Here is a 13,126-nt window from a genome sequence, read left to right as displayed (position 1 = left end):
GACTGAAATGAAGAGAAATTCCTTAATTCAATGGGTTGTGAATCTTTGGAATTTTCTACCCCAGAGAGCTGTGGAGGCTCAGTTGTTGAGTATATTCAAGACAGAGAGCGATAGATTTTTGGATACTAAGGGAATCAATGGATATGGGAATAGTACGGGAAGGTGGAGTTGAGGTAGAAGACCAGCCATGAATTTCATATCAAGTTTGAGACTGATGTGCTTACGTCCGAAACTAGGGTCTTAAATTTAAACAAAGCCAATTACAGAGGTATGAGGGGTGAGTTGGCTGAGGTACATTGGGAAATTAGGTTAAAATATATAATAGTAGATAAGCAATGGCAAACATTTAAAGAAATTATTCATAATTCTCAAAGAATGTACAGTCCCTTAAGGAATAAAAACTCCACTGGAAAAGTGGTACAGCCATGGCTAACTAGAGAAGTTAAGGGTAGTATTAGATTAAAAGAAGAAGCTTATAATGGTGTAAAAAGAGTACTAAGCTTGAGGATTGAGCAGGCTTTAAAAATCAGCAAAGGGTGACCAAGAAGGTGATAAAGAGGGAGAAAATAGACTGAGTTTTTTAAAATATTCATTCATGGGATGTGGCATCGCTGGCAAGACCAGCATTTATTGTCCATTCCTAATTTTGCCCTTAGCTGAGTGGCTTGCTAGGCCATTTCAGAGGGCTGTTAAGAGTCAACCACATTGCTGGGGGTCTGGAGTCACATATATTCTGTCTGCACAGAGTGGGATTAAACCGAGTGGACTTGAACAGAGTGCTTTGGTTGGGACTTTGGAAAGAGTGGGAATTTCTGGTACGTATTGGGTAAGTAGAAGCTGTAAAAAGTGAAATTTAGTTTAAGATTTTGATTTTAACATAGAACTTTAAAACTTTAAAAATTGTAGTTAACAGAAGCTGACTGCCAGTGGCAGTTAACTGTCAGTCAGGTGCATGTCTTGAATAGGTGCTAATCACCAGGAGCAGGGGAGCTGAATCATCACTTGTAAATTGGGTGAGGCTCCTAGTGTATAAAAGTAAACATGCTGCAAAGCAGGCTGGTCGGCATAGAGCGGGATTAAACGGAGTGGACTTGAACAGAGTGCTTTGGTTGGGAATTTGGAAAGAGTGGGAATTTGGAGAAGAGGACGTAGGAGTTGTTGCTTTTTGTCTACACTACTTGTAGTGCTTTGTGTTACAGGTAGATATTTAATTGCAGTACCCTCAACTTAATCTAGATCAAGTAAGTAGTCAGGAAACTGCACTGTAAACTAAGTTACGTAATTACAAATTTAATTAAATAAATCAAGGTCATATAGGGATGGCAGTGCAGGCGGTGTGCCGCAACTGCAGCATGTGGGAGTTTGTGGAGAGCATTGTGATCCCAGACAACCACGTTTGCAGTAAGTGCCTGCATCTTGAGGAACTTCAGCTCAGAGTTTTTGAGCTGGAGTCTGAGGTGCAGACATTGCGGGACATCAGGGATGGGGAGAGTTACCTGGACACTTTGATCCAGGAGGCAGTCACACCCCTTAGGTTAGGTGGTGGTACAGGTCTGGTTAGTGGTCAGGGACAGGAGGGTGTGACTGGAACTCAGGCAGGTAAGGGGACCCCAGTTGCAGTGCTGGAGGAGCCTCAGCCTTTGCCCTTGTCCAACAGCTATGAGGTTCTTGCTGCCTGTATAGTTGAGGGAAAAGCCTGTAGGATGGATGAGCAAGCTGACCATGGTGCAGGAGGCCATTCAAGTGGGAGGAGTGAAAGGGAATGTAGTTGTGGTAGGGGACAGTATAGTCAGGGGGACAGATACTGTTCTCTGCAGCCGCGACCAAGAGTTCCGAAGGTTGTGTTGCCTGCCCGGTGCCAGGGTTAAAGGCCTCTCCTTGCTGCCTGAGAAGAACTGGGAGTGGGAGGATCCAGTTATCGTAGTCCACGTAGGAACCAACGACATAGGTAGAACTAGGAATTAGGTTCTGCCGAGGGAGTTTGAGGAGCTAGGATCCAAATTAAAAAGCAGAACCTCAAAGGTAATAATATCTGGATTGTTACTTGAGCCACACACAAATTGGCATAGAGACAAACAGATTAGAGGTTTAAATGTGTGGCTCAAAGAGTGGTGTGGGAGGAAGAGGTTTCAGTTCATGGGCACTGGGGAAAGAGGGAGCTGTTCCGTTGGTACGGGCTCCACTTAAACTGGGCTGGGACCACTGTCCTGGCGAATCGAATAACTAGGGCAGTAGATAGAGCTTTAAACTAATGAAGGGAGGGCCGGGAGGATTCAGGAAAGAGTAAATTTAAAAGCATCGAGAGAAATGTCAAGGCTCTAGAGCAGAGTAGAATCTTGGGTAAAAATAAGCAGAGTGGGTCAGGAAGGGACAGAGAGAGTAACAAAGGTAATAAGGCATCAGTGACTAAGGTGACATCAGGGAAAAAGAAAAATAAGTCAAAGCTAAAGGCACTATATCTGAATGCGTGAAGCATTCACAACAAAATAGATGAATTAATAGCGCAGATAGAAATTAACAGGTTTGATCTAATAGCCATAACGGAGATGTGGTTGCAAAGAGGCCAAGGTTGGGATCTAAATATTCCAGGATACAAAACTTTTAGAAGGGATACGCAAAATGGAAAAGGAGGAGGGGTAGCCCTGATAATAAAGGATGGGATAAAGACAGTAGAGAGAAAGGATCTTAGCTCCAAAAATCAAGAAGTAGAATCAGTTTGGATGGAGCTAAGAAACAGAAAGGGGCAGAAAACATTGGTGTGAGTTGTTTATCAGCCCCCAAACAGTTGTTATAATGTAGGGCAGAGAATAAATCAGGAAATTAGAGGCGCGTGTAACAAGGGTAATATACTAATCATGGGGGACTTTAATCTACATATAGACTGGGCAAAACAAATTTGCAGTAATAGTTTGGTGGACGAATTCATGGAATGTATGCAAGATAGTTTTCTAGATCAGTATGTTGAGGAACCAACTAGGAAACAGACTATTTTAGATCTAGTATTGTGCAATGAGAAAGGGAAATTAATAACCTTGAAGTAAAGCCTTTAGGGAAGAGTGACCATAATATGATCGAATTTTATAATGAGTTTCAAAGTGACTTAGTTAAATCCAAAACTAGGGACTTAAATCTAAACAAAGCAGACTACGTAGGTATGAGGGGCGAGTTGGCTAAGGTAGATTGGGAAACTACATTAAAAGGTATGACAGTGGATGAGCAAAGGCTAGCATTTAAAGAATTAATACATAATTTACAACAAATATACATTCCGTTAAGGCACAAAAACCTCACAGGAAAAGTGGTCCAACCGTGGCTAACAAGAGAAGTTAAAGATAGTATTAGATCAAAAAAAGAAGCTTAAAATGTTGCCAAAAAGAGTAGTAAGCTCGAGGATTGGGAGGATTTTAGAATTCAGCAAAGGAGGACCATGATATTGATAAAGAAAGGGAAAATAGAATGAGAGTAAAGTAGCGAGAGACATAAAAACAGACTGTAAAAGCTTCTATAGGTATTGACAAAAGAAAACTACTAGGCACTTGGTCTAAGTATTAAACAAGGCTTTAATCAACTGTTTTTCAACATGGAGATCTAGTTGTGTCCTTCACTAGTTCCTGTTAAAGAATGTCTGGAGCAAGCAAGGCCCATGCCCGAGTATTTATACTCTCCCTGGACAGCACCACCAGCAGGCCCCCCAGTATCATTTCATAAGTCATTTCCACATGAATGACAAGATTCGTGTCATTCTTCCTGCCTGAAAGATTGGAAGTCCGGCGGCTTCCTTCTACCGAATTAATCGGACTAAGAATAGATGCAGTCATTTGGATCTCCATTGGAGGCCGGAAGGCACGTCTCCTCGGACCGTGTTTTGGTCCTTGGGTCGCTTGCTTCGTACCGGCGGGCTGGCAGAGTCCGTGTCGCCTTGATCGACCTGAGGGGGACTGGCGAGATCGTGGCTCCGGGTGCGGGCCCCCACAGGCGTAGAGCTGCCTTCACCCTGCTCAGTAGTCAGTGACTGACCGGCATCCTGGCTTCGGGTAGCCATCCCGCAGGGAGCGCTCTGTTCCCTGGGGTGATCCGGCGGAATAGCTGGCAGATCCCTTGACGTCCCGGGTAGGGAGTCATCCTCAGAGGAGCGCAGGGTATCGGCATCATTAATACGGATCCCACTATCGATTGGGTCCATGGGACCGGTTGGGCAGGGAGTCAGATCCCGAAGTGACACTGTGGATTCCCAGCCATCAGGGTACCGCACGTGCGCATACGTGGGATTGACATCCGTCAGTTCCACTTCGTCGACGAGGGGATCACTTTTAGAGGATCAGATGAATCTTCAGAGCAGCACGGGGCCAGGAGCTGCCAACCATGATGGTAGGGACGTCTCATGAGTGGAGCGCCGCTGGAACCCGAAGAATCGTTCGTGAGGAGTAGCGTTGGTGGATGTAGAAAGAAGAGACCCGATGGAATGCAACGCGTCAGGGAGCATAGTTTCCCACTGCTGGTCTGATAGGTTGTGTGACCTCAGTGCAAGACGAACAGCGTTCCAAACGATGGCGTTGTATCTCTCAACCTGCCCGTTTCCAATAGGATGATATGGTGTAGTTTTACTTGTCGCGATTCCCGTTGGGAAAGATAACTTTTGAGTTCGCTTGACATGAAGGAGGGACCCCGATCAGAGTGGATGAAATTGGCCGTACCGCAAAGGGAAAAGACCTGATCGAGGCATTTGATCACTGTGGAAGTAAGCATATTGGGACAGAGGAAAGCAAAGGGAAAGCGTGAATATTCGTCCACCATAGTAAGCAAGTAGGTGTTTCGCGTTGAGGAAGGCAATGGCCCTTTAAAGTCAATGCTGAGTCGCTGCATAAGCTGTGTAGTGTGTATGAGCGAGCCAACGGACGGACGGAAGAATTGCGGTTTTAATTCTGCGCAAATTCTACAAGTGGAGCATGTTCTTTTCACGTCTTCCGTAGAAAATGGGAGATTTTTAGATCACACAAAGTGCAACATACGGGTAACGCCAGGATGGCACAAGTCAGTATGAAGATCCGTAAGAGTCGAAGTTGACATGGAAGAGCAGAATGCACGTGTGAGGGTATCTGGGGCCACATTCTCTTTGCCAGGTCGATAATGTATGGTGTAGCCAAAGGCGGCCAATTCCATCCTCCAGAGCTGTATTTTGTTATTCTTGACCTTAGTGCGTTTCCAGTTAGCCAGCATAAAGGCCACGGAGCGCTGATCAGTTATGAGCGTGAAATGGCAACGAGTGAGAAAATGACTCCATTTACGTACTGCTTCAATGATAGCCGTAGCCTCCTTCTCGACAGGAGGATAATGGAGCTCGCTACACTGCAAAGTTCTGGACAGAAATGCAACGGGTCGACCACCTTGATTCAAGGTAGCCGAGATCGCCACCTCCGATGCATCGCACTCGACCACGAAAGGGAGATTTTCATCAATGGAGCGAAGCGTGGCTTTTTCTAGTTGTTGCTTGAGGAGGTCGAAAGCTGAAATAGCCATTGCGTCCAACGGAAATGACTTCGCGTGAAGCAGGGGCTGGATCTTGTTGGAAAAGTGGGGTATCCACTTCGCATAATAGGCGAACATGCCGAGGGCCCGACGAAGAGAGCCGAGATTCGTAGGAGGAGGGAGCTCCTGAAGCGGACCAAGTCACTCTGGATCTGGTTTTTTTGACACCATTGCCCACCCAGTAGCCAAGGATGTTGACTGATGGTACTGATTTCACAGATTTGGACTCATTTAAGGTTAAGATGCGACGACAGAGAACGTCAAGAAATTTCTGGAGGTTGGCATCATGCTTCTTCTGGTCATGACCAGCAATGGTGATATTATCTAGATATGGAAAAGTGTCCGTTAAGTTCTCCTGTTTGACTAGGCTATCCATTGCCCGTTGAAAGATGGCCACCCCATTGGTGACCCCAAATGGAAGGCGACAAAACTGGTAAAGCTGACCATTGGCCTCAAAGGCCGTATACTTTTTGTCAGTGTCCTTTAACGGTACTTAATGGTATGCGCTCATTAATCAAAAGTTGAAAATACCCTGTAGTTGGCAAGGTTATTGACCATGTCATCGATGTGTGGTAGTGGGTAGGCATCCAGGTTGGTATACTGGTTAATAGTTTGCGAGTAATCGATGCAAAGACGTTTCTTGTGTTGCTTCAGAGGATTTTTAACAACGACAACTTGAGCCTGCCAGGAAAATGAACATGGCTCAATGATACTGTCAGCTAGAAGGCAAGAGATCTCTGCCTCGATAAAGGATAGATCATCTTGGCTGAAACGTCGTGATTTAGTGACTATGGGCTTACATCGGGGGGAAAGATTGGCAAACAAGGAGGGCTCGTCACGCAAAGCCGCTGAAAGCGCACAAAACGGTACTTTGGAAATAGTAAGCTCCGGCTTTGGCCCTCCAAACTCAAAAGTGAGTCTTTTGTGTTGTTTCTGGAAATCCTGTCCCAGGAGCACATCACTGCATAGGTTTTTGAGCACCCCGAGCTGGGTGGAAAAATAAGTGCGGCCACTGAGAATAAAGTCAACAAGACAAAAGCCAGAAGAGTTGGTGGTCAGTGTCGTCAGAGCCATTACAATTTCCCTGTCCGAGGGGTAAATACGCAGCTTTAACTTACTGACAGCCCGCTCACTGATGAAGCTGTCAGAGCTACATGAGTCAATTAATGCACTCAAAATGTGTCCATTTACCAAAACCCTCATGGCTGCATGGGACAGGCTTTGCGGAAAAACAGCTGTAACACTAGTAGTGGCTCTTGGGGGAGGAGCAGTTTTATAGCTAGCAGCTGCAACACTAGTAGAGGCTCTTGACCAGCATACTTTAGAAAAGTGACCTTTCTTACTGCAATGATTGCAGGTTGCATTACGAGCAGGACAAAATTTCCTATAATGGAATGCACCTCCACAGAAGAAACACTTCTTTTTAGATTGCCAAGTTGCCGCTAGGGTAGGGTCATCATCAGTGAAGGCTTCCGCCTGAGGCTTACCAGGGGAGTCACTAAAAGTGGTAGCAGCAGTCCATGCATATGGTAAAAAATAGGCATCTGAATTTTTTTGAGCTAAGTCCAGAGAATATGCCTGGTTATAGGCAGCTTGTAACCCGAGGGTTTTATTCTCCAACAGACGCTGGCGTATGAGGGGAGAAGCAATTCCGTTAATAAAAGAGTCACAAATTAATTCCTCCCGGTACTGCTCAGCTGAGACAGCTTTAAGGTTACAATCTTTGCTGAGCCTGCGAAGCTCTTGAAGGAATTCGTCAAGTGATACCAAGGTTGTTGTCGAGTTGTGGCCAGTAGGTGCCAAGCAAAAATGTTGTTTGGGGCCTTAACATATAGTTGCAGTAGTGTTTGGATAGCGGAGTCATAGTCTACACAGTCTTTGATAAAGTCAAACACAGGAGGGGATACATAATTGGCAAGCATTCATAACTTATTAGGAACATTCTCACCACACTCCTCGAGGAAGTTGCTGAAGGTACGATACCAGTGTTTCCATACCTTAGCAGCTGTAAGTGAATTCGGGTCCAGGTCGAGACGGGTGGGTCTTAGTAGTTTCTCCATGATGGATTGATTACTACATCCGAGTTCCCTTCTACAGTTTGAATCGTAGCTGTCTGTTCCCAAATCACTCAGAGCGTGGAGCGGGTTGCAGTTGATTAAATTGACATAAGAAAATTACTAGGCACTTGGTCTAAGTATTAAACAAGGCTTTAATCAACTGTTTTTCAACATGGAGATCTAGTTGTGTCCTTCACTAGTTCCTGTTAAAGAATGTCCTGAGCAAGCTGGGCCCATGCCCGAGTATTTATACTCTCCCTGGACAGCGCCACCAGCAGGCCACCCAGTATCATTTCATAAGTCATTTCCACATGAATGACAAGATTCATGTCAGGTATGTAAAAAGGAAAAGATTAGCGAAAGTAAAGGTGGGTCCCTTACAGGTTGAGACAGCAGAAATTATAATGGGGGATAAGGAAATGGCTTGGAAATTAAACAAATACTTCGGCGATTTTGCCAGCGCGCAGAGAGTGGTTTTGGAGGCGGGTCAGAGGGTAAAATCGCAAATATTGACAGCAGGGTTCGATCCCGCCGTCAGCCTGCCTCTGCGCAACTTTCCCAAATGCGGGCTCCCAGACTCCCGATCGGTCCCGCCACCAAGCGGCGGGAGAGGCCCTTAAGGCAGTTAACAGCACTGCACAACATCGCACATCATCATGGCTTGCAGCTGCCTGAGGAACAAGTGGCTCAGCACATAGCCTCCTCAGATGAGGAGGAGGAGGAGGAAGACTTTGCGGAGGTGGATGAGCCAGCTCCAGCAGCACACGAGCACATTGCTGCCCGTGATGCAAGGGATGCACTAATCTTTGCCAGATTCGCTTAGGTAGACGAATCAAACACATGTGGCTGGCACCTTCTTATCACATCATACACAATGTACAAGAACCTGTGGGTTCCTATCACTCTCACCACCATCATTACAAGTCACCCTGATCCCTCAATGTGCAACTTCCATTTCCCAGATCACATAGACCAGAACTTCAACTGTTTGCCATTACTTCTGTTTAATACATGCACAAAAGGATGACAATGCCAAATATTAAAGAAAACAAAAGACAACAGAACAGAACACCCAAGTGACTACCCTTGTGACTAATTGTGCTTTATCTTCTTCTTACGCGTGCTTCTACGTGGTGCTTCCCCTGTGGCTTCAGCAGATGTGGAGGCACCTTGCTCACTTTCATGCTGCTCCTGCTTCAACACCTTTGGCGGGCGTCCTCTGGGTTTGTGAGCCTGTGAGGGCTCGGCAATAGTCTGCTCCTCCTGCAGCTGTGCAGGGGCTGAGACGCCCATCTCAGTTGGGTGAGGACTCTGGTGGGGCTCTGACCGGGGGCTACACAGTGACATAGGAGTGTGAGCGCTTGGAGAGGAGCCCACTCTTCCTTGTTGCCTGCCACCAACATCCCTCTCGTGGGTCAGCCCCACTTCAGTGCTAGCAAGTGGCTGGACAGCACCTTGCTGCACATCAGGGAGGCCATGAGGACGCATATCTGCACTGGCAGTCCTCCTCAAAAGGACTTCCGTGAATCTCTGGTTTCTCTGCTCAATAGCTGCCCATCGCTCCTCCAGAGATGTCAATCTATTCTGAACATTCACCATGTTTTCCTGACTCTGACAACTTATTTCCTCCATGACCATAGCCATCCTTTCCTCTACTGTAGCCATCCTTTCCAAGGAGGTAGCCATCCTTTCCACACACTGCACCCAGGATCAAGTGCACAACTCTGGAGCTGACCTCCTGAGCAATTTGCAGCCAGGCTGCTTTGCTTTGCTGTGGAGGCTTCCTCCGTCCAGAGAATGAGAAGAGTACCTCCATGCGCCCTCTGACTTCCTCCACAAGAGCATGGAGGGAGTCATCATCAAAACAGGCCTTGGACCTTGAAGCAGTCATGGCAGCAGATGGTAGCATGAAATCCAGCATCAAATAATGAGAGAATGGATCAAGGCTGCATGGGCCCCTTAAATGCAGCTGGCTGACAGACATCAGCAGAGGCGAGCAGCAGACCCAAAACCATTAATTGGCCAAGATAGCGCGCACGCAGGGACGCAATAGCCCAATTAGGGCAAAATTTTAATTTTTGACCGGTTGAAAGCGGCGGTGGGTCCGAAACCCGCCAACCACCTGACCAGCACCCAACCCGCCACCAGTGAGAAAATCGGGGCCTTTGTGTCTGTCATCACGGAAGAAGACTCAAAAAACTTCCCAGAAATAATGGACAACCAAGGGTCTAGCGAGAATGAGGAACTGAAAGATATTAGTATTAGTAAAAAAGTAGTACTGGAGAAATTAATGGGACTGAAAACCGATAAATCCCCTGGACCTGATGGCCTACATCCTAGGGTTTTGAAAGAGTTGGCTATAGACATAGTGGATGCATTGGTTGTCATTTTCCAAAATTGCATAGATTCAAGAATGGTTCCCGCAGATTGGAAGGTAGCAAATGTAACCCTACTATTTAAGAAAGGAGGGAGAGAAAAAACAGGAAACTACAGACCAGTTAGCATGACATCAGTAGTAGGGAAAATGCTAGAATCAATTATTAAGGACGTGGTAACAGGGCACTTAGAAAATAGGATTGGGCAGACTCAATATGGATTTCTGAAAAGGAAATTGTGTTTGACAAATCTGTTAGAATTTTTGAGGTTGTAACTAGCAGAATAGATAAGGGGGAACCAGTGGATGTGGTGTATTTGGATTTTCAGAAGGTATTTGATAAGGTGCCACACAAGAGGTTATTAAACAAAATTAGGACTCATGGGTTTGGGGGTAGTATACTAGCATGGATTGTGGATTGGTTAACGGACAGAAAACAGAGAGTAGGAATAAACGGGTAATTTTCAGGTTGGCAGGCTGTAGCTAGTGGGGTACCACAAGCATCAGTGCTTGGGCCTCAGCTATTCCAATCTACATCAATGATTTGGATGAGGGGACCAAATGTAATATATCCAAGTTTGCTAATGATACAAAGCTGGGTGGGAATGTAAGTTGTGAGGAGGATGCAAGGGGGCTTCAAGGGGATATAGACAAGCTAAGTGAGTGGGCAAGAACATGGCAAATGGAATATAATGTGGAGAAATGTGAAGTTATCCACTTTGGTAGGAAAAATAGAAAAGCAGAGTATTTTTTAAATGGTGAGAGATTGGGAAATGTTGGTGTTCAGAGGGACCTGGATGTCCTTGTACACGAATCATTGAAAGTTAACATGCAGGTACAGCAAGCAATTAGGAAAGCAAATGGTATGTTGGCCTTTATTACAAGAGGATTTGAGTATAAGAGTATAGATGTCGTACTGCAATTATATAGGGCCTTGGTGAGACCACACCTGGAGTATTATGTACAGTTTCGGTCTCCTTACCTAAGGAAGGATATACTTGCCATGGAGGGAGTGCAATGAAGGTTCACCAGACTGATTCCTGGGATGGGGGGATTGTCCTATGAGGAGAGACTGAGTAGACTAGGCCTATATTCTCTAGAGTTTAGAAGAATGAGAGGTGATCTCATTGAAACATACAAAATTCTTACAAGGCTTGACAGGGTAGCTTCAGGGAGGATGTATCCCCTGGCTGGGGAGTCTAGAACCAGGGGTCACAGTCTCAGAATAAAGGGTCGGCTCAGTCATTGAGTATATTCAAGACAGAGATCGATAGATTTTTGAATATTAAGGGAATCAAGGGATATGGGGATAGTGCAGGAAAGTGGAGATGAGGTAGAAGATCAGCCATGATCTTATTGAATGGCGGAGCAGGCTCAAAGGGCCAAATGGCCTACTCCTGCTCCTATTTCTTATGTTCTTATTCTAGACCAGGTAAGGATGGCAGATTTCCTTCCCTAAAGGACATTAGTGAGCCAGGTGGGTTTTTACGACAATCTGGTAGTTACATGGTCTTCATTACTGATACTAACTTTTTATTCCAGATTTATTTAATTAACTGAATTTAAATTCCTAGCCCAGTAACATAATTCGATGCTACCATTCCCTTGAGAATAAATTAGCAAGAAATATAAAAGCAGATTGTAAGAGCTTTTATAAGTATGTAAAAAGGAAGAGATTAGCAAAAGTAAATGTGGGGAGGCAGAGACAGGAGAAATTCTAATGGGGAATAAGAAAATGGCAGAGATGTTAAAGAAATATTTTATGCCAGTCTTCGCAGTAGAAAACACAAAGACCATACTGGAAATTGTGGAGAACCCAGGGTCAAATGAGGGTGAGGAATCTAAAGTAATTAATATTAGTGAAGAAAAAGTACTGGAGAAATTAATGGTACTAAAAGCCAACAAATCCCCTGCACCTGATGGCCTACACCCTAGGATTTTAAAAGAGGTGGCTGCAGCGATAGTGGATACAATGGCCGCGATTTCCCCTACCCCGGCGGGTCCAATACGGCCAGAGTCGGTGACGGGTTGCGATCCCGCTGTTGGCTCCAGCCCGCTGTCCAAAGTGATTTTACGCTGATTGGGCTGCCGGCCAATTGAAGGAAGTGAGTCTGATGATGTCACTTGACGCGTCATCAGTCGATTTCCTTAAAGGGACCATGCGCAAATTAATTTTGACAGTTGTGTTGTCAGTGTTCTGCAGCATTGAAGTGCTGCAAACACTGACAAGCACTACACAGAGGTGCACAGCTGCACCCAGGCTTTCCCATGACTCCCTCCATATGCAGGGAGTCACAGCACGCAGGGAGATCCTCTTCCCTTCACATGAATGGAAGAGACCTCCCCATGAGATCAATGCAGCCTGGTTGCACTTTGCACAGGAGGACATTAGCAGGGATGTTGTTTGGAGGACCAGGCTGCAGTGGCACAAACCTTTCAATGATCTCAGTAGATCATGAAACGTTACTGCCAAGCCACACTCAACCTCATCCTGCTGTGTCACTCATCACATCCCCATCACTCTGCCTTCCCTACCCTATTCCTGCACATCTTTACTCACACCAACTTACCTTGCACCTTCACCCATCCCTCTCTATCTACATTATCACTTCCCCATCCCACTAGCCACCCCTCACACTCACCCTCCTCCTAGTCCAATCATAACAACTAACAACACACAAGGGTAGGCACTTATGTGTTTTAGCCAATGTTCATGTGAAGTTTCTGTTAATGTGCTGTCAAGCATTGAAATCTTTATTTTCAACACTTTGCACTCTTGGACAGATTGTGTGCACCTTTGGAAGTGGCTTAGTGAGTTGCAGTGAATGGTGAAACATAATGGTAACCCCCACAGTGGTGATGAGTGTGAAAGGAATGGCTTGGGCATTGTAGGGATGCTTTATGGTGTTGGTGTGGGGTGGTGCCAACCTGGCGAATCATGTGGCAGCCAGGGTGTACAGCATCAAGTGAAGTAAATCTGGCCATGGTGAGGCCATCCCTGGCGTCCCGGCCAGCAATGTGCTCGGGTGCTGATGCCACTTAGCAGGAACTAAGTGTCACAAAACATATTTGAAAGTTCTCTATCTGAATGCACGTAGCATTCGTAACAAAATAGACGAGTGAATGGCACAAATAACTACATATGGGTATGATCTTGTGGCCATTACAG

At 45.7% G+C, this 13,126-nt stretch overlaps 1 protein-coding gene across 4 annotated transcripts in view; it reads right to left on the bottom strand.

Annotated features, from left to right (window-relative positions):
* cfap54 (cilia and flagella associated 54) overlaps window positions 1-13,126 on the bottom strand; it is an 859,633-nt gene that overhangs the window by 664,586 nt on the left and 181,921 nt on the right. The gene's annotated exons all lie outside the window — the stretch shown is intronic.

Source organism: Somniosus microcephalus, chromosome 17 (assembly GCF_052327205.1).
Source record: "Somniosus microcephalus isolate GS21.2 chromosome 17, FLI_Smic_1.0, whole genome shotgun sequence".
Lineage (NCBI taxonomy): Eukaryota > Metazoa > Chordata > Chondrichthyes > Squaliformes > Somniosidae > Somniosus > Somniosus microcephalus.
This window is presented reverse-complemented; position numbering and strand designations above follow the sequence as displayed.